General features: G+C 44.2%; 1 long non-coding RNA gene and 1 pseudogene across 1 annotated transcript in view; one reads left to right on the plus strand and one right to left on the minus strand.

The window, feature by feature from the left end:
* Positions 1-18,865, plus strand: part of LOC137307310 (uncharacterized) — an 86,585-nt gene extending 67,720 nt beyond the window's left edge. The window contains exon 3 of the long non-coding RNA XR_010959104.1: positions 18,656-18,865. This is a non-coding gene — a long non-coding RNA (uncharacterized lncRNA). The remainder of the gene's footprint in view (positions 1-18,655) is intronic.
* Positions 18,866-20,207: 1,342 nt separating this feature from the next.
* LOC137320239 (T-complex protein 1 subunit zeta pseudogene) lies at positions 20,208-22,139 on the minus strand (annotated as a pseudogene).
* Positions 22,140-22,357: the final 218 nt, after the last annotated feature.

Below are 22,357 nucleotides of genomic sequence, written 5' to 3' on the forward strand. Positions count from 1 at the left end.
GACCCCACCAAAGTTTACAGATACAGGGGGAGATCATCTCATCTGCATGACCTTGGTGGGTGCCCATGCCACTAGGGCCACATGTCAGGAGCTGCCATGGTGGAGAGGCCAGGAATCCTGGCAGAAGGTACTAAGTCTGGGGGAGTGCCAGATTACCACCCCGCCCCCCAGCCCAGGAAGAAGATGGAAGTGCCACTTCGGCATTTCTAAGGGGGCCAAAATGTCCTACACAGATTTCCTTAATCACTGGGGGCCCATGCCACAATCCAGGCCTGAACCACCAGGTGGGCCCCACTTCCACGACTGGCTGAGCCATAAGTCTGGTCCCATTCAGCGTATCAGCCCACCGCTTTCCATTAGACTGGGGATGTGGGAACCCCTGTCCTGGGAATCCCTGCCCCCAGCCATGCCCCCTCCAATGCCATTGGCATCGTTTGGGGCTGGCAAAGGCTCTATGCCTTACAAGGCCATGCAGAAACTCCCAAGGAGGGTCAGGACCCTTGGCATCCCAACTGTTGGTCCAGCTGAGATGAGCTAACTCAGCACAAATTGGGGTTTGAACCTAAGAAGTTTGACTGGCTCAGTACCACAATGTGTAGTGCATTTACCCACCGAGATGTGATGAATGTTCTCTGAGAGTCTGAGGATGGGATGTATCATTTATCAATGATTTAGTGACAGGTGTTTTCCAACTGCTTGGAGATCTATTTCAAGGAAGGGATGGGGTGTGCATCAATTCCTAATGAGTTACCAGTGGGGAGGCATCCAGTCTGTCACTTACACTACCCTTTGGAAACCACATTCTCAGCACAATCCAAAGAATGGTGTAACAATTCATTGGTGGTCTGCTGGATACTGATTTGAGGTAGGACAGAAACGAAGGTCTCAGGTAGCAGAATCCTGCTTCTTTCTCAGACTTATTTGAAAGCTTCGCCATTTGATGGAATTGGGGCAAACCGGAATGGAAGACAAATATGGGCCAGATTTTAGGACCATTCATAATCAACGGTTGGAAAATCTAACCCTTTAAAGATAAGTCCTAAGAACTCTGCTGGTCTATTTTGAAGCATAAAGCTCGTCTCTGCTGGTCTTGAAACAGTGTGCATTCAACTCCCTAATGACTATTAATTTAATTCCTGGCAGTCTAGTGGAAGCTGCTCTCAGATCAAAACTCAGCATTGTAAAAATTCTGTGGGTCCAGATACTATGGTATCAAGTTGAGGACGGTGTGAAACCAAAGTCCACATTTATCTGAATTGCCATCCCTGATGTTGATCACACCTGTCAAAAAGAACTGCTGCCTTCCCACACTAATCTTAATACAATCGTAGTCGCACAGGTCCCGCCTAATGTACTCAGACATGTAAATATATACAGATATTCTTTTGGTATGGGAGAATTACAAAACCATTCAGTTTTGGTTGGACATGACTTCCATTTCAGGAAGGGGGATTTTAATGCTTTAAGATTCCCTTTTAAGTCCCGGGACTGATTTTCTTTTTAAAATCCATATTGAATGCAGACATTATTGTAAAAGCACTTGAAATAACAGTCATTTTGAAATGAATTTGAGGGTTTGATTACACTGCACAGTAAGAATGTACTGACACTATCACCAAACTCCCAACACCAGCTGTTAAACATTCCACACAAGCAAGTCAGAAAGGCAGGAAGCTGCACTCAAACAGCAAATCTCAGTGAATCTCTTCATGAAACAGAAACAGAAGATGCCCTTAATCAGGAAGGAAAGGGAATCTTTCTTCTTTATTCGGCACTAACGGTATCTTTAACAGTGTGTAGAACTGATTCTCCACTGCTTTTGTTCACATCTATCCAGGGGCCGCAATTACAAGTATCAAACGATATATCGCACACGAAAAAAAAAAATATTTTTGAAAAATGCACTGGTTTTCAAGTTACAATTTTTAAAAGCAGAAATTGGTTTAAAAATATTATGCTAGCTAAACTCTAATAGTTGGATAACACAAAGATGTTAGAGCAACCAAGTAAGATGAATATTATTAGATTATTATTAGCAAAGATGAGAATCCAAAAACAGAAAATGCTGGAAACATACAAGTCAATTGGCTTCTGTGGAAAGAATGGAAAGTTATCACTTCAGGTTTAACTGATGATGGGATAGGCCCAAAGTGTTAACTTTTCTGTTCTTTCCACAGATGGTGTCTGGCCTCCTGAGTGTTTTCAGCATTCTTTTCTCGTTTCAATTTATCCATTGTGTTTTACTATTTTTTTCTTCCGTCGTCTCCTGAAGTTTTCTGACTCTTGTTGGGGGACAGTTCCACTGGTACTGACAGCCAACTGATTGTGTATTAAGTGGCCATTCTTCATGTGAGAGGCAGGACCGAAGGTGTTAAGCTATTGGACTGTGGAGGTTGTAACAGTCAACCCAATCTGTCCTTGCTCAATGTCCATTATATGTGCACTTACCAATTTTCAGCAGATGTCACTGCATTGAGCATGAACCCTGGTGATTTTCTCTTTCTGTAATCCAGGGGCACTGACGCCAACTATAGTGGCCCAATTCTCGCCCGCGTTAGACCACCTAAATCAGTGCACACTGGGTCCTGGGCTCTCCCAGGTCGATATGAGTGTAAGGAATCTTACAACACCAGGTTATAGTCCAACAGTTTTATTTGAAAATCACAAGCTTTCGGAGCTTTGCTCCTTCGTCAGCTCCGAAAGCTTGTGATTTTCAAATAAAACTGCTGGACTATAACCTGGTGTTGTAAGATTCCTTACATTTGTCCACCCCAGTCCATCACCGGCATCTCCACATCATGGTCGATATGAGTTAGTGTTATCCTGGACAGTGCCTTTATACAGTGGGCAATCAGGGAAACTGCTCAACCACTGTTTAAATGTTTATTGTGGCGTGCACGGACTGCAAATATATGGGCCTTGATATTCTGTTACTTTGGGTTTCTGTTGCTATTTTGGGGATTTCAACAGTCTCCTGTCGGAATTACAATGGAAGACCGGAAGAACTCTCGGGGAATTTCAAAGCCATATAATCAAATGAAAATCACTCATTAAATCATCATGCTTAACTCTCCCTGATGGCGCTGCTGATGAAGAAAATGTGTTGCTGAGCCATCAGGAAGAGTTAGGCATCAGGATTTACACCAGAGGTTCTCAAGCACAAACCCCACTCAGAACTGAATTAGCTGATCTCAGCCAAGGGCAGCAGTAGGTGCACTACAATTGACCTCAGTGCCACTGGGCTGTGACGGTATCACGTGACTAGGCCAAGGCTGCTCTTGGTTTTTAAACAAGTTTATTTGCAAAAAGAATCAGGGCCAAAGGACCAGGGTGGAGATGAGGAGAATTTATTTTTATGCAGCGAGTTCTGGAATGCGCTGCCTGAAAGGATGGTGGAATAATAACTTTCACAAGGGAGTTGGATATATACTTAAAAAAGAAAAAAAATCCAGGACTATGGGGAAAGAGCCAAGGGAGTGGGACTAATTGCTCTTTCAAAGAGCCGGCACAGGTACGACAGGCCGAATGGCCTCCTTCTGTACTGTAAGATTCTTTGAATCTAACAGCAGTTTGACTTTAATTCTGCAAACGCACTCCAGAAAATATCTAGCAACTGCTCAAGTAAATAACAAACATCCCCAGCCTTATCACATGACCCTCTCTAACTAATTCTGTCAAAATGGAAATGCATTCTCATCGCAAGAAGAGAAAACCAGCCAGGGTTTCCTTTCCTGATTACTATTCAATACTTCATGTTGTAAATGTGGGGCCATCAGATAAGGGCAGCAGAGGGCTTGGCTGTGATGCTGTCCAGAGTTGAATAGTGTGCTGACACACTCTGTCGGCTCACACATGAAGATGGTTATGATAGGGATTAGAGACATGCAGCACCTCTGTACACTAGTAAGGACAGCAGCTTCAGGAGAGGAGAAGACCAGGGAAAGCTCAGGGAGCCAGCACTTGTGGAGTATTAAATAGAGAAACAAGCAGTGCCTGAGACACTGGTAAGTATGATATTTAGGATTATGGGGAGATTAAATAGGAATCAAACTTCCCTTTGATGTCCACATTTGTATCGTTGGACTGCTTCCAGTAGAACCTGTGTTCCAAAATTGCCCCATTTATTCTGCGGGGTGGGTTAGGAGTCCAGTGACAACACACACAGCTGCAGTAAAGTCATATTGGTAATTTTACAATTCTAGCTGTGGTCCAACCCCAATGTCGAGGGGAGTCCGTACAGGCCAAAAGTGTGACAACCCGCCTTGAGCCAGGATCAAATTGCAGCCCTGATGGCACACTGCCCCAGGTGGCAGAGAACAAAATCAAATCATCAACGGTCACCTCATTTATATTGCAGCGCTGCCTTGGAGAAGCACCACTAATGTAAAGAAGTAGACTGGAGCTGAGTTTTCCACTTGAACTGTCATCAAGAAACCCACTGTGTAAAAATCCAGCTCCACAGAGATTGGATTTTGTAGCATTTGTCATATGGGCGGATGGGAAGCTGGCCGCCTCGTGCCAGGTACGCACATCACTTTTAAAGAGGGTTGTCAACTCTGGTCGGACAGCATTCCAGGAGGTTTCATCACATGACCTCCTGCCTCTAACAGCCCCGCCTCCACGCTCCTGCCATTGGTCACCCGACACGTCCATCCACGGTGCGCACTGCCAATTGGAAATCAAACAGATTCTTCATTCTTGGATGATTCTTGGCTGTCAATCACCTGCCTGGAATTTCCGAGCCGTAGTCTTGTGCTGTTTTTTTTTAAACCCAGTTTTCTCTTCGAACTTCCTGGGCTAACTCACAAGTTATTGACCAGGGATTAAATCTGGGATCTTCCTCCTCTATAAAGATGCGCTTTGCACGTACTTACTCCTGAAATATCACAGGAGGGACACTTCTTTTACATTGACAAACAAACTAATACCATATCTTTTTGTTTTTCAGCCAAACTCTGATAATTATGGGATACCATTCAATATTTATCTACAGGTATATTCTCTGGTTGCTGTGGCACAGGAGTAGGGTAAGTGCTTGAGGAGCAGAAGATCTAGCTCAGCTCCATATGGCTGGTGGGATATTTAGACTTGCGAAAAGTGGTCTCATCAACAATAAACCATAGCTTCATTTAAATGTTACACTGTATCTAAATGAATCCTGGCGTGATTTTTCTAATTGCTTTGGATGAGATTGCCCTCTTCATCCATCTCAAGTGGAGATAAGGGAAGATCCTTCAGCAAAGGAGCTCTTAAGGAGTCATGGCTTCTTAGCAATTTTTTTCTTTTATTCCCTGGTTTTACAGTACTTTTACAATATTGGTTCCTGATATTAATTTCTGGTGGCATATTTATGAGGAAAATTGCCCTGGACTTCCCCCCCACCCCACTTCCCTCCAGCGAGACCCTCCCAAAACCTCCTCCCCGCCACTTACCTGTCGCGCGATCCGCCCCTGCTGGCATCCGTTCTGCGCCCTCCTACCCTTGTATTTTGCCAGTCTCCTCTTTTTCCCCTCTGTTCGGCCTTTGCAAAGGCTGAAAAATACATGTAAAATATTTGCAGTCTTTGGAAAGGCTAGAGCCACTTTTTTTCTCTCCAAGTGGCCACTTACCTTGAAGTTTTGGCTGCAACACTTGGAGGGCTCCTCATGCTCGCAATACGGGCCAGGAGCTGGCCATGAATAAGTAACTCAAGCCATGGGAAATCCCACTTGGGCAGCCCAGCAAAATATCAGCAACTGCAACATCGTTTCGCTGCATTGCTGCCCATATCGGAAAATTCACCCTGTAACTTGTACATTTTTTAAAACAGAGTCAGGAGGAATGTTCCTTTAAATATTTGCTGGCTTTAGATGCCAAGCCAGAATGAAACAATTAATGCAGCTCCTTCAGATTGCTGCTCTTGATGTATCTTCTATTTTCCTAACATGCATTGAAGCTTCTTCTTCGAAGTTAATGGCCCCGATATTTACGGGGAGGCGGGAAGGAAACCCCGAAATGCCGGGAATGCAGAGGTCCTGCCGAATTTAACGGCAGAACCTCATTATCATTTTTTTACTCCGTTTCCCGCCGGCAAGATTGACGGGCTGACCGGCTGCCGGGCGGGAAAGCCAGCGGTAGGAGGCCGCAGCCGGGGACCGTTGGGGACGGTACCCTGGCACTCCTGCTCCTCCTGGCCCACAAGCAGTGCCATATAAAGCATTTACCTGCTGGATCCGGCTGCTCCCGCCTCCCTTTAGCTGCCAGGTTTCCCGAGCCCTGGGAAACCCGGCCGGCCGGCGTTAAATTTAAATGGCTGCCAAAATCTGAGGGACGGAGCCTCATTTGCATATTATAATGGTGGACTCGCCTCTCCAGTGCATGTTACTCGGACGCCCCCAAACCCACCGCGATTAAAACGGAAGCAGGCGCGCTCGCGGTGGGTTGGGGTCGGGTTTCGCAAATTTAATGGCAGCTTCGACCCTCTCCCGCCCAGCTTGGGGGGTTTGAAATTCCCCCCAATGCCTGTGGAGTCTGACACACCGAGAAAGATCCAACTGACAAAGCGATGAGCTCTTCCAAGCTTGAACCAATTATCAGCATCAATTCCAACTAACGTTCAGTCTCTACCTGGAGACCTGGCCTAGAAACATTCAAGCACAAAACAGGCACGAAAAGTATCCAATATGGCAGACATGGCGCGCAAACTCATTGTGGGCCAGAAGTGCACAGCCCGCCATATTGGTTCAGGCTGCTCCGCAGGCTTCCAGGACGCACACCGGAACTATTTAAAACGATGAATAAAATATTGAAATTGTAAGACCCTATTCTGATATGGTCTGCCTCAGCGCCTGTCTTGCCACAGGATAAACTTGCCTGGCAATAACAGGCAGGCAGGACCCTTCACCAGCGCTGTTTAAAGGCCTCATCCACAACATACAGGTTAGTTGCTGGTTTGTCATTTGAGGCTGCTGATTAACCTCTGTGCATTTTTTTTTGGCTTGGTTACGGACTGTGAAAACTTAATTTTGACTGCTGAGAAGAAGATTTTGCTGGTGCTGGACAGTTTATGGTTGCCTTCCAAACAGTTGTACTGCAGCCATGGGTGGTCTGGTAAGGCTGACTTTGGGGCTGGAGGAGGAGGGGGAGCAGCAAGGAAGACAGAAGAGAGAGTGGGAGGAGGGCACTGCGCAGGGGGCCATACCCATAGCAGGTCTTCATGGAACACTTCTCCTACCTGAACTTCTCAGAGGGGCAATGGGGGTTAAATTCGATAACCCCCGAAACCAGGCGCAGGGGTCGGGTTGCGCGATTAACCTGCGCCCGGTCATTTACCTGATATCTGCGAGGAGCCAGGCCTAGCTGCGCTGTTGAGTGGCTGCTCACCTGGAGGGGGACCCCAATATCACACGAATGGCTAGCATCACGTAAAGGCCGCCTGCACCTCTTATTTGCAAAATATAGGATACAGGGCCGCACGGAATCTGAACGGAGATCAGACATCGCACATGTAAAACACAGATGCAGGTCCTGTCCCTAATGTTTACAAACTGTTGAGTTATGTTAAGACATTGAATAAAAGGTTGCGTACTACTCAAATCCCACATCCTCCAATCTGCACGCCAGACCTCACCAATCTGCCGATCTGAGTTTGTACCAAGCCTGCGAGACAGCATGCACCAAAGTTCTCTGATTCAAAGTTCACTAGAGGCCTTGGTGCAAGAGTTGGACAAAAGGAATGATATCCTATATCCGCAGTTGGGGGGGGAGGGGGTGCAAGAGACCCTCCAGACATATGCTCCCGTAGCAGTGGGAGGCAGTGGGGGACAAAGTCAATGCCAGGCACCAGAATGCCAGAACATGGATGCAGTGCAGGAAGAAGTTCAATGCTTTAATACGAGTGGGCAAGGTGAGTGAGGTCAACTGTCAAGTGGCGTCTCCTACCAACTGCACCACGCACTACACCCCTCCATCACCCACATACCAACAAACTCTTTCAATCTGATGTTTCCTCTTATCCTCACACATTACCACTGTTGCAAGCCGCACACTCACAACTCACAGGTCACACACACTGGCAGCTATTCAACCATGACAGGCACAACACCCAAATATCCTGCAGGACACTCACCGACACACGTCCCGCTTTCTTGCAGGAGGAGGTGGCGCATAACAGGAGGCAGCAGGTGGCAGTGGCTCCATGGAACATTAACCTGCTGTCCTCTCTCAGGATGACAGTAATCCTGTCCCACTCCTGCCACTCCGCCAGTGCACTTGCTGTTGCCTGTCAGCTAGCCAACCCACTCCCTGCAGAGTATTGAAACTTTATTATAGGAACATAGGAAGTTAGGAACAGGAGTAGGCCATTTAGTCCCTCTAGCCTGTTCCGCCATTCAATGAGATCATGGTTGATCTGTGACCTAACTCCGTATACCTACCTTAGCCCCATATCCCTTAATACCTTTGGTTAATGAAAATCTATCAAGATTTAAAATTAACAATTGAGCTAACATCATCTGCTATTTGCGGAAGAGTGTTCCAAACTTCTACCACCCTTTGCGTGTAGAAGCGTTTCCTAACTTCACTCCTGCAAGTCCTGGCTCTAATTTTTAGGCTATGTCCCCTAGTCCTAGTATTCAAGTATAGGAGACCTCAAAAACAGTTACAAATGCATCAGCAGCCAAAAGCAATAATCCAGGAACTAACCTGTAACTCCTGCATGATCCCTTTAAATAGCACTGGTGTGGGGGTCTTCCATGCTGTTTAAGACTTGTTCAGCTGTGCAAGGTTAAGACAGTGCGTTAGCTGGAGCGTTGAGTTCCAAAATTGCATTTGTCCCTTTAAATCAGCGTTGCACACTGATCTACCTCATATTCTCCCTACTTTACATGCTGCCGGCGTTCATTATCTGCACCTGCACAAATGCCTTTACCAAGATGGTGTCCGGGGCACATCACGCAAGAAGTGTGCACCTGCATTCCGGACGCCATTTTGGGTCCTTAGGAGGCCGCGTAGTGCCTACAAAAACAGGCACTACGCAGCCCAATTTATCGCCCAAGGTCTCAGGTGCCTTTGCTTCAAATAAGTCTTACTGCAAGAAAACATCAGTCCATCGTTAAGCTGCCATGAAGCAGAGAGAGGTAAAAAAAACTCTTTTAATGTTGCATTTGGTCCATTTATAACTTCATTCTTTCTCTTGGCACGGAAGTGGTGCAAATGTTCTTCAAATGTTGCCACATTTCTTATTTGACAGATTATCTACCTGGGGGGTGAATTCGTTTTTTTTATGTCAGTTGGGACTATTGATGTACTAATTGAATACTGCATCTATTCATCATTCATTTATAGCCCAATCATGCTTGGCCAAACCGCAATAGTTTAGGATTATGGATAAATGAATAAATCAATGAGAATGAGCAGAGTTTGATGCACTATCCTGACTATGCAAGAATGGTAAAAATGGTTGAACTGGCCAATGATAGAGGCTTCTCTTCCAACTTGATTAAACTGCTGCCAGATATACAGCTTGCCCAGATAGCTGGACCCCTAGCACACCTAACTAGGAGCATAAAACCCAACAAGCCAGCAGCTGTTAAAGGGCTGCAGCTCGCCAGTAAAGAGTGGTGGTAAAAAAATGGACTAATTGTTCACTGTGGCACAGCATAGACATGTAGATAATACTGCTCCCTTTGATGCTGAAGAGTTGAAGGTTCTATCTGCACACATTCCTTAATTCTGCCAAAATTGCATGGTTTATTCATAATTTACATTGACGATTTGGATTCGGGAATTGGAAGTACAATTTCAAAATTTGCAGATGACACCAAATAGGGGGTGTAGTTAATACAAAGGAAGAGTGCGTCAAAATGCAAGAGGACATTAATAAATTTGCAGAATGGACCTGTAATTGGCAAATGAATTTCAATATAGATAAGTGTGAGGTGGTACATTTTGGTAGGAAGAATAAGGGGGCCACATACTACTTGGATAATAAGAGTCTAAATGGGGTAGAGGAGCAGAGTGATCTGGGGGTACAGATCACAAATTACTAAAAGTAGTGATGCAGGTTAATAAGGCCATAAAAAAGGCAAATCAAGCACTAGGGTTCATTTCTAGAGGGATAGAATTGAAAAGCAAAGAAGTTATGTTAAACCTATATAGCACCTTCGTTAGACTACACTTGGAGTACTGTGAACAATTCTAGTCTCCATATTATAGAAAGGATATAGAGGCATTGGAGAGGGTGCAAAAAAGATTCACAAGGATGATATCAGAACTGAGAGGATATCCTTATCAGGAAAGGCTGAGCAGGCTGGGGCTCTTTTCTCTAGAAAAGAGAAGGATGAGGGGTGACCTGATAGAGGACTTTAAGATAATGTTAGGGTTTGATAGGATAGACGTGGTGAAGATGTTTCCACTTGTGGGGAAGTCCAAAACTAGAGGTCATGAATATAAAATAGTCACTAATAAATCAAGTAGGGAATACAGGAGAAACTTCTTTACCCAGAGAGTGGTAAGAATGTGGAACGTGCTACCACAAGGAGTAGTTGAGGCAAATAGCATAGATGCATTTAAGGGGAAGCTGGATAAGTGCATGAAGGAGCAAGGAATAGAAGGTTATCCTGATAGGGTTAGATGAAGGAGGGAGGGAGGAGGCTCGTGTGCAGTTTAAACGCCGGAATAGACCAGTTGGGCCAGAATGGCCTGTTTCTGTGCTGTAATTTCGATGTAACTTGGTGCAACTCGATGATTCCTTCAGGTGAAGGTGGTTACCAAGGATTGACAAACAGCTGCTCAGGCTTCCAGCCCGAGGTATTCCACTGCTGTTAAGGAGTTTCTCACTGGGGTCAGCAGCTAATGATTCAAAGGTTAACCCTGCTCTCCTAAGCCTTTGTTTCTTCTCCTTCAAAAAATGCTTGCACTGTGGACTGTCCCATAAGCAATGCACCATGGCATTATCGACATTGATGTGCATAATGACACTTTGTGGCCAGATGCCATGTGAGCATTAATTGAGTGCAAACCTTTTCTGTTCATGTAGGCTATGGGTTTGATAAGAGGAGCCCTGACGCCCACTGTGGGTGCCATCTGTGACATCCTGTGCTTGAGGGAACCTGCCACCTAGTGAAAGCTCTGTGCCCAGTTGATGCTTCCTTTATAGAAAGACTTGTATTTATATAGAGCCCTTCACAACCTCAGGATGTCCCAAAGCGCTTCATAGACAATGAGTACATTTGAAGTGTAGTCACTGCTGTAATGTAGGAGACGCGGCAGCCAATTTTGCACACGGTAAGGTCCCACACACAGTAATCTGTTTTAATGATGTTGGTTGAGGGTTGGCCAGAACACAGGGGAGAACTCTCCTTTCCATAGGGTGAGAGGGTGGTGGAAGCAGATCCAATAATAACTTTCAAAAGGGGATTGGATAAATACTTGAAGGGGAAAAAATAGCAGGGCTTTGGGGAAAGGGCAGGGGAGTGGGACTAATTGGATAGTTCGTTCAAAGAGCCGGCACAGGCACGATGGGTCGAATGGCCCCCTTCTGTGCTGTATCACTCAATGATTCTATAGGGAAATTGAAGCCCTTTATAAACATGATGCTTGTCACCTCCTTGACACCTACGTCCACTGCAGACTGTCTGATATGGCATAGGTCCTCTGTCATTGGCTTAGAATGATAGTGTATCATGAAAGCTTTGATGATATGGTAACCTTCTACGGGAAGAGCCGTCCTTCTTCCAGATTCTGTCTGCAGATCGTCAAGTGTTCCAATTCTATGACAGGCTGTACTATGAAGCAGAGGAAGTAAAAACAGGTCTCCTCCCATACTTCCAGGTATGTGTAGAGCAGTCTATAAACCTGAGTTAGTGACCGGTGCATACAAAACACCTCAGGCGAGATTGCACCTGCATTTGTTGTCTCCTCATGAGCTCACCTTCTTCATCTAAATCCTGCAATGCTAACTCCCGGAGGAATTGCCATGTTCACCACTTTGCATTGCACTATTTAAAGAGCAAAAGCAACCAACAATAATGAAGGAAAGCATTGGAAAAACTATTAAAATGCAAAAATGCACGCTACCTAGCAAAACCTTTGGAAAGGAGAAGCAAGGTGCACAAAGGATTGGGAGAGAAAGATAGCACTAGAGCAAGGAATAGTACGGTAGAAGATGGGACCAGACTAAGAGAGAGTACAAGAAAGTCTAAGATAGGTTTACAGTGCCTGTGTATAAATGCATGAAGTGTGGTAAATAAGGTTGGAGAGCTGCAGGAGCACATAGCTACATGGGAATATGATGTCATGGTGATAATCGAGACCTGGCTCAAAAAAGGGCAGGATTACATACTAAATTTTCCTGGATACAAGGTGTTCAGGAAAGATAGGGAAGGAAAGAAAGGAGGAGGGGTGGCAGTATTGATTAATGAGAATAATGCAGTGCTGGAGAGAGAGGATGTCCTGGAGGGGCCAAGGACAGAATCTATTTGGTTAGAGTTAAGAAATAATAGAGATGCCATTACACTACTGGGTGTATTCTATAGGCCATCAACTAATGGGAAGGAGATAGAGGAGCAAATTTGCAGGGTAATTACAGAGAGGTGCAAAAGCCATAGAGTTGTGATAACAGGGGATTTCAACTATCCTAATATAGACTGGGATAACAATAATATAAGGGGCAAAGAGGGGGAGGAATTTTTGAAGTGTGTTCAGGAGAACTTTGTTGACCAGTACATTTCTGGACCAAAGAGAAAGGAGGCATTGCTGGACTTGATTCTGGAGAATGGGGCCGGCCAAGTGGAGCAAGTGTCAGTGGGGGAGCATTTAGGGAGCAGTAACCATAGTATCATAAGATTTAGAATAGCTATCGAAAAAGGACATGGACCACTCTAAAGTAAAAATACTCAATTGGAGGATGGCCAATTTCAGTGGGATGAGAACAGATCTGACCCGGGTAAATTGGAATCAAAGACTGGCAGGCAAAACTGTAGTTGTACAATGGGTGGCCTTTATGGAGAAGATGGTTCGGGTATAGTCTAGGTACATTCCGACGAGGGAGAAAGGTAGGGCAACTAAACTCAAGGGCTTCCTGGATGATAAAAGAAATGGAGAGTAAGATGAAGCAGAAAAAAGGGCATATGACAGATGTCAGGTTGATAACACAAGTGAGAACCAGGCTGAATATCAAAAGTTCAGAGGGGAAGTGAAAAACGAAATAAGAGGGGCAAAGAGAGAGTATGAGAATAGACTGGCAGCAAACATAAAAGGAAATCCAAAAGTCTTCTATAGACATGTAAATCGTAAATGGGTCGAATGAGGAGGGGTAGGGCTGATCGGGGATCATAAGGAGATCTACTCATGAAGGCAGAGGGCATGGCCGAGGTGCTAAAATTGCATCTGTCTTTACCAAGCAAGAAGATGCTGCCAGAGTCTCAGTAAAGGAAGATATCGTTGAGATACTGAATGGGCTAAAAATTGATAAAAGGGAGATACTAGAAAGGCTAGCTGTACTTAAAGTAGATAAATCACCCGGTCTGGATGGGATGCATCCTAGGTTGCTGAGGGAAATAAGGGTGGAAATTGTGGCGGTATTGGCCATAATCTTCCAAACATCCTTAGATATGGGGGTGGTGCCAGAGGACTGGAGAATTGTAAATGTTACACCCTTGTTCAAAAAAGGGTGTAAGGATAAACCCAACAACTACAGGCCAGTCAGTTTAACCTCGGTGGTGGGGAAACTTTTAGGAACAATAATCCGGGACAGAATTAACAGTCACTTGGACGAGTGTGGATTGATCAGGAAAAGCCGTCATAGATTTGTTAAAGGCAAATCGTGTTTAACTAACTTGATAAAGTTTTTTGAAGAGGTAACAAAGAGAGTAGATGAGGGCAATGCGGTGATGTGGTGTATATGGACTTTCAAAAGGCGTTTGATAAAGTGCCGCATAATAGACTAGTCATCATGATTGAAGCCCATGGAATAAAGGGGGCAGTAGCAGCATGGATACAAAATTGGCTAAGTAACAAGAAGCAGAGAGTAGTGGTGAACGGTTGTTTTTCGGACAGGAAGGAGGTATACAGTGGTGTTCCCCAGGGGTCGGTACTGGGACCACTGCTTTTCTTGATTTATATTAATGACTTGGACTTGGATGTACAGGGGACAATTTCCAAATTTGCAGATTACACAAAACTTGGAAGTGTAGTGAACAGTGAGGAGGATAGTGATAGACTTCACGAGGATATAGACAGGCTGGTGGCATGGGCAGACACGTGGCAGATGAAATTTACCGCAGAAAAATGCGAAGTGATACATTTCGGTAGAAAGAATGAGAAGAGGCAATATAAACTAGAGGGCACAATTCTAAAAGGGGTACAGGAACAGAGAGATCTGGGGGTATATGTACATAAATCGTTGAAGGCGGCAGGGCAGGTTGAGAAAGTGGTTAAAAAAGCATACGGGATCCTGTGTTTTATAAATAGAGGCATAGAGTACAAAAGCAAGGAAGTCATGATGAACCTTCATAAAACACTGGTTCGGCTACAACTGGAGTATTGTGTGCAGTTCTGGGCACCGCACATTAGGAAGCCTTAGAGAGTTGCAGAAAAGATTTACTAGAATGATTCGAGGGCTGAGGGACTTCAGTTATGTTGATAGGCTGGAGAAGCTGGGGTTGATCTCCTTGGAACAGAGAAGATTGAGAGGAGATTTGATAGAGATATTTAAAATCATGAAGGGTCTAGACAGAGTAGATAGAGAGAAACTGTTCCCATTAGCGGAAGGGTCAAGAACTAGAGGACATAGATTTAAGGTGATTGGCTAAAGAACCAAAGGTGACATGAGGAAAAACTTTTTTACACAACGAGTGGTTAGGATCTGGAATGCACTGCCCGAGGGGGTGGTGGAGGCAGATTCAATCGTGGCTTTCAAAAAGGAACTGGATAAGTTCTTGAAAGGAAAAAATTTGCAGGGCTACGGGGATAGGGCGGGGGAGTGGGACTAGCTGGATTGCTCTTGCATAGAGCCGGCACGGACTCGATGGGCCAAATGGCCTCCTTCCATGCTGTAACCTTTCTATGACTCTAACCAATGGGTGTGGACTAACAATAAAAGATAAAAGAAAATGATATTTTTTTAAAGTTGTGTTAGAAATAGAATGGGGGTAATTTTCTGAATTCATACAACTAGTAGATAAAATTGTCCCTTATGTTATATATGAAGAATATTTCCATTCTTGAGGCGAACCATAACCTACTTGCCACTTTGCATTGGTGCGTTACACACTTGCCGTGAGATTCAGAATTATTACATTTCAACTTGCTATCAAGTGCATGCTTTAGTGCAAAATTACTTGGGCTATTTTGACACAATATCTCATTGCAAGTCCTGATAAACAAGCACTAAGACGTTGCTTGGCTGGTGGTGAGATGGGGCCTCGAGTCAGATTTTTGAGGCACAGCCAAGAACTCTCCCACACAGCACACTGTTCCAAGATGGTTGCTGTGGTGAAGAGACTGTCACACACCTTCTTCTGATGTGTGAATATGTGGGGAAAGCCTTGCCAAAAATGAACTGATTGCATCAAAGTACATTGATGACAGGGGTCTCTGCTCCATCGTCTGTTCTTTGGGACATACTCTGAGATATCATTAATTCAGAGAATGACATTTCATACTCTGTCCAACACTTGCTGGTTTTCCAAAGCAATGACATTTATGAGCCTACCACATAGTGGTCTTTCCAATGCTACAATGATGCACTGATTGCAGTAAGACCCTTAGCTGACATCTTAGCATTGATTTTGCCATACTGAGCCTAATGATAATTAGATTTTTTTAAGAGAATTGAAATACTCCAAAGTTTTATTTGAACAACTACATTGAAGTATCTGCCATAAAATTTATATTTGAAAAGTTTTCTTCACATCCGAACCCTGAATTCAAATCTAGCCTGAGGATTGACTGTTTACTCAGTCTGTTGGATGTAAAGATCTTTTATGGACATGCTTTAGAGCAGAATGAACCCAGTTCCTCATGGAACATGAGCGCCCAGCATAAAACCCTTTCATTTGACACCAAATCGTTGCCTACTTGTTTCTGTTCTTGCCCAGGGAAAGTGTCTTCTGTGTTCAGTCTCCCGCTTTTATCTTACAGTCAAGTGCTGGTCATGCTGGGCTTTGCTGTTGATGCAGAGACTCAGTTGCTTTATCCATGGAAACACAGAGGAATCATTCGATCGGTTCTCCATGCGTGAGCGTCCTTATACTATGGAGCAGAGCCTGTGTCCTGTCAGCTGCTCTCCTGCAATGTAAAAACACCTTAAGTTGGGAGTGTCACTCAGAGAAGCCAAAGAATGGTAGGCGAGGGAAGTAAAAGAATGTTACACTGGTGCATAATGCCACTCTCTTTTGAATTCAAACACCTTTCTAGGACAGAACAGCGAGGCAACTTGCATGCACTAAACGGATAGCAGTTGCCACTGTTGAGTGTGGTCAGTATAATCAGCTTGAGCAAAAGATGCTGGTCCTCTGTTGGTACCCCACGAATGACATAAGTATAAAAATATTCCAATTCAATAACTGACTGATTGTTGGTTATGTTTGGAAGTTGAATAACAACAACAACTTGCATTTATATAGCGCCTTTAACGTAATAAAACGTTCCAAGGTGCTTCACAAGAGCGGTATCAAGCAAAATGTGACACCAAAGACATTTAAGGAGCTATTAGAGGTAGGTTTTAAGGAGCATCTTAAAGGAGAAGAGAGAGGTAGAGAGGCGGAGAGGTTTAGGGAGGGAATTCCAGAGCTTAGGGCTTAGGCACGGCCGCCAATGGTGGAGCGAAGAAAATCGGGGAATGCGCAAGAGGTCAGAATTGGAGGAGCGCAGAGATCTCGGAGGGTTGTAGGGCTGGAGGAGGTTACAGAGATAGAGAGGGTCGATGCCATGGAGGGATTTGAAAACAAGGATGAGAATTTTAAAATTTTAAATACGATCAAGATCAGGCCCCATTGTTGCATAGTTTGCTGACACTCCCTACCTGGGGTGACACATGAGGACTGGCCTTTTGATTAAGATACTAGAGGACTACCAGCACTTGGGCAACCTGGCTATGGCACGGTCAGTGCCGTCATGAAATGAGGGTAGAAAAGTGGAGAAAACTATTTGTTTCCCCGTGCTAGAATTATTTATTGCCCCTTATCTCCTCCCCACCAAGTTAAATTTTCTTTGATGCTAATTTCTGGGTTGCCTTTTCGGCTGCGGCGGGAGAAACATTGGGATGGTCCGGGTCACTTCAATGCCACTCTGTAGTTAGCCAACTAGAGTTGCACTACTATGAAATGGGATCAATCCGGGTGCCTTCTGTTCCCTTAAGTCGGAAGGCTTGATTACCATGAGCTGCTCAGCCCAGCTGACAACCAGCTCAATGCACCCACTGAAACCAACTGAGCTTGACTGACAATCCCTCTGAGCCTGGGAGCCTCTGAATGGGGTGGTCCACCATTGAACTTAACAAATGCTTAAGACTGAAATGTCCGATAGACCCCCGAAGTGAACCGCAGATCTGTGCGACAGAACCTCATAACAATTTACACAGAACTATTTCATATTCATACTTCATATGTAAGAAAGCTATAAAAATAAAAGGATTTATTCATGGAGTGGGCATTACTTTTTAAATGTTTATATTTATAAAATACAGTAGAATGGTCTTCGCCAAGCCATTGGTTACAAGTAAAGACTAGCCAATTATTTTCGGTAGATTTAAGGAGTTTTGCAGAACTGTTATGAATATTGCAAAATATGACTTTGGCATGTTTGTAAGTTCTTTGGAATGTATTGACACTGACAAAGGGATACAGACTTTACCACACCTTGTGAGTTGTGTAATGTTTTATCCTCCCACAGACGCCTTTATGCAGTACTTATGCAGTACTAAAAGTAGTCTGAAATAAAATCAGACAATGCTAGAAGTACACATTGGCTCATCAGCATCGGAAAATGGAAAAGATAGGTTACAGTTTGGGTCTAGACCCTTCATCCGAACTGAAATCTAACAGATAAAGAGATCCTTTATAGGACGAAACAAAAACAAATGGCTGGGCGAGAACAACAGGAAATTGGTCCTGGTTGCGCCTATCTTCCGAGCAGAAAATGGGGGCACTGACGACCAATTTCAGAGCGTAACATCCCAAGCCTGCGTTATAGGCGCCGCCATACTGATAAAGGCGGTTTTGCAGGCGGCCCTGGTGCCCGCCTGTAACAGACATAAGGCCCTTTACATATGCAAATCAGGGCCCTAACGCCTGTTTGAGGATCATCGCACGGAAATTCGTCTGCCCGGAACGGATCAGGTGTTGACGCTGCTCCGCTCATGTTCTACATGCGGCTTAACCAGCGGGCCTTAGTACTGTCACAGATAAGCAATTGATAGATCTATTACGCTGTGAATATGTACTTTAAATAATGAAGGAAATGAAGAAGTGTTGAAAATTCAATGGGCCATGGAGGGAGCCTGGGCTTCCCTATTTATACTACTGGTTCTCAGCACAGTATCTTCACTATTGTAATCTTGATTTGTTTTTTTTTTGATGTGTGAACGCATTACTGCATGTATAAGTCTGGCAAAGGCTGTAACAGTGTATTTTAAGCACAGTAACACCATATATACTTTTGATATCACATGCAGAATCTGTCAACAGAATATTCACATAGAAGAACCCTATTAGATGAGCATCATGAGAAATCAATCTTCCACTCCGTCTTCATTCAACCAGCTCTGTACCAAGACACCGGTTGACTTAGGACAGCACCAATAATTCAGAGTAGAGGACAAAGATTGTGGAAATTAGATTATCAAAAGAGTAATCCTCCTGTCAGACCTGGAATACAATTTACAAATGAGAACTATATGTTGATTTATCATGATGTGACCTCCACCATCACACTACTCTTCCAACTGAATAAAAGCTGCTGCTATTATTTGTAACAGACTATGTTTGAAAACTTCATTCTTTTATTTATTTGTTATTACTACACAGGTATGTTCCAGTGGAGGGAAGGATGGCTAATTGTAATGGCTTAGACAAAATGTAAATGATAAGAAGTTTAAAAGAGTATTTCAAAATGCAAAGTGCCAAATGGGTTTTCTGTAAAGTACTCATGGTTCTCTTTGCCCCTTTCTTCTGGATTTCCCCCTCCCCTCCTCTAAAAGGGATGTGCTTTTGTACAACGGGGTTAAGAAGCCTTTGACACTGCATTGTGTGCTGTTTTACTCCAAAGTTTCATCCTTCACTGCACGGCAATGGACTTTGGGAGAAATTGTTGGGGGAAATAAAAGTAACTTTAGAGATGCTGTCCTTGGGTGGCAATTTGCAAGGCAGCCCACGTAACATCATTTGATTGGTATGAAAAGCTTGTTTTATTTTATCCTTAACTGTTCATTCCTTTTCTCTCTCTCTCATTAAGAAAATGTGATTGGTTCCGGCCAACACTATGACCATCAGGGTACCCTTAAAATTTATCATTAACTTCATTAGCCTTCGGGATGTTTGATATTTTCTTCAAACACTGAGCAAAGATGGGATCATAAAAGGTATTGGCTTGAAAAAGTATGAGCCAGATTCGTGAGGCACCTGAATTAAACGGAATTTTTTAAAATACATGTATTTGCATAGTTTCTTATTGCTACAATAGCAACAACCTGCATTTATATAGTGCCTTTAACATAGAAAAATGTCCCAAGGTGCTTCACAGAAACGTGATCAAAAAATGGACTCTGAACCAAAGAAGGAGCTTTTGGGAGGGTTTTGAACAAAAGCTTTGACGAAGAGTTGGGTTTTAAACATGGTCTTAAAGGAGGAGAGAGAAGTGGAGAGGCAGAGAGGTTTAGGGAGTGAATTTCAGAGCGTGAGGTCCAGGCGGCTGAAGGCACGGCCACCAATGGTGGGGTGAAGGAACGGTGCAAGGGATGCACAAGAGGCCAGAATCAGAGGAATGTAGATTAGAGTTCTGGGGGGTTGTTGGGTTGGAGTAGGTTACAGAGATAGGGAGGGGTGAGCCCATGATGGGATTTAAACATGAGGATGAGAATTTTAAATTGAAGGCATTGGGGAACCGGGAGCCAATGTAGGTCAGCAAGTACAGGAGCGATTAGAGTTGCCAACCGTTCAAAATTGTCCGGGAGTCTCTTGGAATTGAGGATTGATTTCTCGGGCACTGCTAGGAGCAACCTGGGAGTGTTTTTTTTTCATTTGCAAAAGAACCAAGTTTATTGAGCACTTGGATACAAAGATTGGGAAACCAAACTAGTTGAACGCAGAATACAAAAATTATTCTTCATAAATAACCATGAAACATGAATGCTTATACTGCATGTTACTGTTAATGGCTTAAAAGACTTAGTGAAAATGCACATTGCCTCTGCATATTCTTGCAGCCATAGAATGGAAAAGCTTCAACATTAGTTACACTTTTATTTCTGAAGCAACTTCAGTCAGTAGGCTGCATTATAGTGATACGCTGGACTTGAAGGAACAAAAGTTGTTGACCCATAAAGGAATCCCATCTTCATTTAACCTTTCAGGGAAGACATTCCAGCTCGCATGATTTCATCAACAAGGAGAATATTGCTGGCAATTACAGTACACGAATGCAGAAGCTGTTTCTTGACATTATAGTTGTCCCAAACCCCAGTTTCTCCTGCTAGCATCGGTTCACCAGTGTTCAAGTCTACGCCAGCAAGTTGACCAGATTCAGAATATTCTGTTTGAATTTTTACAAGAGTCTCTTGAGGATCATATCCAGAGTTTCGTGCAAGTACCTTTGGAATAATCAACAGAGCATCTGCAAACGCTTGCACTCCCAATTGTGCCCTGCCCTTTACACTGGCCTTGTGTTTGATCAAACCATCTGCTACAGCAACTTCAAAAGCACCTGCACCTGCCACGACACAACCATCCTCAATTGCATTCTTCACTGCACGCAGACCATCACGTACAGCATCTTTGATTTGTGTTAAAGTGTGCTTGTTTGGACCCTTGAGAAGCAGCGTCACGGACCGAGGATTATCACATTGCTCAACGAAGGTGAACTTCTCTTCACCCAATGTGTGCTCATATACAAGTCCAGCGTGTCCCAAGCACTCTAGAGTCAGGTCCTCCACAGAATTCATAGCAATGCCTCCACAAGCAAGTGTCAACCTCTCCATGTTTCTTCGTTTTGCTCTTCTCAGTGCCACAATGCCTTCTTTTGCAAACGCATCCAATGATAATGGATCAACACCCTTTTGGTTAATAACTACAAATCCTTTATTAGACTCGCCACAAACTTTTCTCTTCAGTGCTATAATTTTATTAACTCTGTCTTCAATGAACTTTCTCTCAGCTTGTACAAATTTTTCCCTTTCATCGGCACTTTTGTAGAAGAATCCTGAGTTTACTTCTGTCTTTTCATACTCCAGTGAAACGTTGCAGGTAAGAATGTATGCATCTTCTACTCTTTTCTTCATATCTGGGTGACGAGCACCGTGATCCAACACTAGTCCTCTCACCAGGGTTGTGTCACTCTCAGTTTTGTGCTTCATCTCCATAATCTCAACCATGAAGAGATCAATGGGTTCATTTGGTTTCTTCACTGCCAGCACAGCATCGACTACAGCCTCTGTTAAGACATCTGCCAATTCTCTGTGCACCTTTGTACGCAATGATGTCCTGGCAACATTGATGAGAGTCTCTCTGTCCATCTCTTTGGTCATTTTCACCTGCTCCAAAATCTCGAGGGCCTTCTTTTTAGCTGCTTCAAACCCTTCAGTCACAATCCTGGGATGCAAACCCTCTGAAATGTAGCGATCAGCTTGTTTCAGCAGCTCGCCAATAATCAGCACATTGGAAGTGGTACCATCACCGGTCATGTCATCCTGAGCTGTAGCCACTTTAGCTATTAAGGAGGCCGTTGGGTGTTGTATTTCATTTCATGCAGCAACACATTACCATCTTTGGTAAGCTTGATATCGCCAGCGCCAGAGACAAGCATTTTCATGGTGCCCTTCGGGCCCAGGTTGGTCCTCAGCACATCCTGCAGCCCCCGAGCCGCAGTTATATTGACAGCCAAAGCGGCCTGGGCCCTGGCTACCTCTGCTTTCGGGTTTAAAGCTTTGATCGCAGACATCGCACCGTCCGCGTGGGAGTGTTAGAACATAAGAAATAGGAGCAGGAGTAGGCCATACGGACCCTCGAGCCTGCTCCGTGTGTTGGAATGGTGAAGGACCCTGATAGTGTATCGGCCCATGTTGTGAGGCCCAAATTCAAGCAACCCAGTCCTGTTTGCATTTCTATTTCTTATTTACGAGGTTGCCATGATTCAGTTTTGCAACCTGCTGACTTGAAAAGGA

This window comes from Heptranchias perlo, chromosome 3 (genome assembly GCF_035084215.1).
Source record: "Heptranchias perlo isolate sHepPer1 chromosome 3, sHepPer1.hap1, whole genome shotgun sequence".
NCBI lineage: Eukaryota > Metazoa > Chordata > Chondrichthyes > Hexanchiformes > Hexanchidae > Heptranchias > Heptranchias perlo.